This window comes from Amblyomma mixtum, chromosome 8 (assembly GCF_055824585.1).
Source record: "Amblyomma mixtum isolate Tamu chromosome 8, ASM5582458v1, whole genome shotgun sequence".
Classification (NCBI taxonomy): domain Eukaryota; kingdom Metazoa; phylum Arthropoda; class Arachnida; order Ixodida; family Ixodidae; genus Amblyomma; species Amblyomma mixtum.
The window spans coordinates 106,651,249-106,655,591 of NC_143019.1; the positions used below are offsets into that span (position 1 = coordinate 106,651,249).

The 4,343-nt window shown below is 46.6% G+C and overlaps 1 long non-coding RNA gene across 1 annotated transcript; it reads right to left on the reverse strand.

The window, feature by feature from the left end:
• Window positions 1-2,586: 2,586 nt before the first annotated feature.
• On the reverse strand, window positions 2,587-4,343 carry LOC149333816 (uncharacterized). Its single transcript, XR_016284976.1, has 3 exons — window positions 3,543-4,343; window positions 3,151-3,219; window positions 2,587-2,651 (listed from the first exon to the last, which is right to left on the reverse strand). It is a non-coding gene; the product is annotated as an uncharacterized LOC149333816 (long non-coding RNA).

The window sequence follows — 4,343 nt, forward strand, 5'->3', positions numbered from 1 at the left end:
AAGTAGTATGTTACTTAAGCAATTCGAAAGATACGGGAAGCGCCAGAAGCTCTTCTGGAACACCGGAATCCCGTACTGCGTCGACCTTGGTTTAAAGAAGGCTTAGTGCACATGTGATTGCCTACCTGTTGCCTACGAAGGTATGTATCCTAGCAGTACACTTCTTGGAACTTGCTTCTAGGACAATGCAGCATGCTCATATAACATTCGTTCACAGGACAGTGGGACCAGTAAGCGCGAGGAGATGGCTTCCACAAGTGCTTGCTGTTCTCACACTTTCATGAGCCTACATCACACAGCTGCGGGAGCCCTCAACTCGCGCGGCTAATTCCCACTCCTCTTCAAAGTTGCGGGACAGAGTATTTTCGCATCTTGTTAATTTTTAAAGGGGTGGAGACACCAAATTTTGAAGCTATAAAAAGCCTGCTATTGGATTCCTATGTATGCAAGGGCGCTCGTAGCCAGATGTTCGACGCAACAAACGTTTAAAAAATATTTTAATTCGCTTCCAAAGATTACCTAAATGCTCACTCTCACGATCTAGACCCATCGCTAGCGCCATCAACCATGACGTCACAAGGGGTAAAGAAAAATTAGTTTTAGTGACGTCATACCAAAATACAGTGACGTACGATGAGCGGGGCACAGCCGCGTGAGCGCAGTCGACGCACCAGCGAGCCGCGTTTGCTGCTAACCGCCACTCGCTCGGTTTGCGGCGCGCTGTTGCGAACAGCGTCGCAACGTCCGATCGCAGCTCGTCGCCTGCGTCCGGCCTGCTAGATGTCAACGGCGGGCCGCTCGCGGCAAACGCAACGACGGGAAGCGGCAGGCAATACGAGCACGGAGAGCGGCACTCCTTGGAGCCGGGCGGCCTGCGCCAGTCTTCGTGCCGAGCGCCGGCATCTGAAGAACGCGATAGTATTGTTTGTTCACGTTCATAGCAAACCCTGGGATATATGAATATCAAAAATGCATCGTTTCTGACGATCGTTGGCAAATACCGAGTTCCTGGTAGAAGTGATGACTGCGATGCAAGCAAATTTCATCCCATAGCCGGTTCTGTGCTGCTTCTACCTGGTGCGGTTCGCCTGCCGTCTGCTAGCTCTGTTAATTGCTGAAGACGTCGTGGAAATCGAACATATATTTTATTATGGGACGAGTTCACAGTAAAGGGGTGCCGAGCGGAGCGTTTCTGAGCGCTGGCCAGTCCCGAAGCGCCCTCAGCTGCGGAGTCAATGCGAAAGCAGCTAGGCCTAGCGACGACTAGGGCAGTCTAGGACCAGCGCGCAGGTCGTCGGCCGGCGTTGCCGCAGGCAGTGTCGCTGCCGAAAGGTCCACTTTTAGCACCCCAATCAACCAGTGTACATTCATCGGACGTCCGAAGTATGTCCTTTACTGGATGTACGGATATCCGTGGGAGATCCGCCGACGTCCAACGGCTCTCGCACGGACCTCCGACGGAGGTACAAATATAATTATTTAGACTGCCGACAGATATCCGTCTCGGATATCCGCCGGCGGATCTTTTGAGGATATTTGCTGGTAATGCATTCTTCACCATTATGAGGCAAGCCAGAACTACAACCACCAATCAGTGTACCTCGCAGGGCCACTGGGCTTATTAAAAGCCCGCAGAGTGTCTGAAATCGGACATACACCTTGCTGTATGTAATATGCATGAATCTGTAAAGCAATCGACCAAAACGACAAAGCATATCAAAGTCTGGATGATTTTATTATGACATAAATGCCGTCTTCAGTCTTCATGAGGAATTCATCAAGCTGGCCATACATTTAGTTAACGCAGCAGGAAGGATACTGTACAGACCATGATGAATTTGTAGCCAAGCCGGGGACGTCTTCTGCAGAAAACAGTAAACACTAAGTTCAGAATATGTCATTAAAGCAAGCGAATTTGACAGACACCATTCAGTTCTATGCAGTAACTCCACCGTGCCAAGTAAATTAGTCATCTGTAGCTCCGAAAGCATGTTTACATCTTGAACAACTAGTAAGTTGTAAACAACAGAGGTGATAATATTTCTTGCAATACAAAATATTTTGCTTTTCCAAAAAAACTGCAAAAACAAATGCCCCACTGCAGAGCTTTGTACCAGTTCACGAAAAATGCGTTTACATTGCAAGACACCACAGCTACTCCCACAGGCAGTCACTTCCACACTGATGGTCAAAAAAATTCAAGTGTAAGAGTAGGGATCCTTACCACACCGTTGCAAGCTAGCTAATGACTTAGGTTGGGCACAAGGTACACTCATAGAGAAAAGTTTGCTGGATGTAGATTTTCTGAAAATATTTGTTTTTGCATTGCCTCGCCAGGCAGTCAGCTGAAATTTGTTCAATACGATTGAGTATCCATGTCCTCTCATGATTCTAGGCTTTTGATTAAATTACTCTGGCTAACAGCACAGAGAAATTATTTTACAAAGAACTCTCATCCCACAAATTTTTATCCATTACTGTACAAGAACACTGCAGTATAGCTAGATACCCTCCGCTGCACAGAGCAAACAGAAGGAAACTATCCATTATCTGACAGGGTGAAACTTGCACTGTAGTTCAAACTTACTGAAGGTTGCTGCTGTACGCTGCAGGTACTATATAGCTGCTAGCTTAGGTCAGTCACATCCACACTGTATACACAAGAAAATAAAGTATGAGAGAGCAACTTATACAGCACGTTGTCAATGATGCAGCAAAACACAATCTCTGTCGAAACTACAATGCCCACAGGGTTCACTGATGAATCACGCATCAGGGCACTGACAGCATATTTGATGATCCACAGCTGCACAGAAGTAAGGAAGAGAGGTCTGGTCACAATCCAGGAACATGTGGCTCTAGGATTGCCATATATGGTCCTGCTATCTGGCGCAGCATTGAGCCCTGTGGGCATAACATGTTTGGCAAAGTTATACCAAAGCACTGCAAGAGCTCATTGATTGGGAAGTGAAAAATGTTTGACTGACGCTCACAAACTTAACACAACAGTTAAGCTGTCCTAAACAATGCTACTGCACAGTGCAAAGTACTGTGTAGTGGATGGTTGGAGACTTCCATTTGGCAAGCCTAATGAACAAATTGATAAGCTGTGGAAGTATGAACAACTTTGATATGACATTTTCAACCTACCTGTGCTTTCCATGGCTTGGCATAATTAATGTAGGCACCAATACACTCGGTAGCCGGGCCACATCCACACTGCAAAGGCAACAGAAAAGTAAGAAAAACTCAGTCGCGAAGCACTGAAAAACTAAAACCGTTCTGGCACTATGCTTTTCCTGCGCTCTGTTTTATCGCAGTTATGAACCTACGCGCAATTGCCTTAAGATTCACACCATGCAACTGCACACCGTCTCAACTTTTTTTCACAAACACGAGAAACGTTTGCGGCAGCTAATGCATAGTGCATGTAACTTCCACTCCGTGGCAAACAAGTTGCGCAACAGAGTACAACTGCGTTAATGCACTTCACTCATCCCACAGCAACATCCTGAAAGTAATTTTCAAGCACAGTTACTTACCTCGCAAGTGGTAACACCATGGCCGCTTCTTTCATCCAAAGCAACAAAGCATGTCTCGGCAAGGGGTCGGGTGCAATACGACGCCGGAGCTTTTTCACGAGAGCTTCAGAGGCAAACGAAGGTCTTTTCGAACGCGTAGGTGACACATCACATTTGTAGCACAGCCAAGCAACCACAGAGCGAACAAACCGCACATTGCAGCAAAAGTAAAGGTCGAAAGGAGCACCACGCGACGAAAACCAACGAGACCATCGCGCCACAAACATTGGCTTGGATTGGATTGACTTTTAGGCTTACCGCTCTGCCGCGGCCCCTAGTAGGAGTTTATTCGGGTTTGTTTTCATGGAAGGCAGCATGCATGGCTACATGCCTCGGTTACCTTGAAGGATTGCTGTAGGATAAAAGGGCGTTAATTATGAGCACTGGCGCCAGAAAGCCTAGCAATTAGTTTAATTCTGGTTCTTTTACATCAACACCATAGTTGAGTGATCTTAAACAATCTGAATATTAAACTAGTTGGTGGTAGAAATGTGATTGTGTGAATTTTGTCATTTCCAAAATAGAATTTCTTTTAAAATGTTCGTCTGAGGGTAAACAAAATATATATGCCAGGTAAGCTCACATCCCAAGAGGGATGTTTACGGATACTCCTCGGACATCCGCCGGCGGATGTCCGCCAGCCATCCGATAACGAACGTCCCTCGGACATACACAGAATCTCCGATGCGTATATCCGAATATGGATATACGTAGGCATGCCCTACGGACATCCCAGCCTGGCACTGGAGATTCGGACCTTAC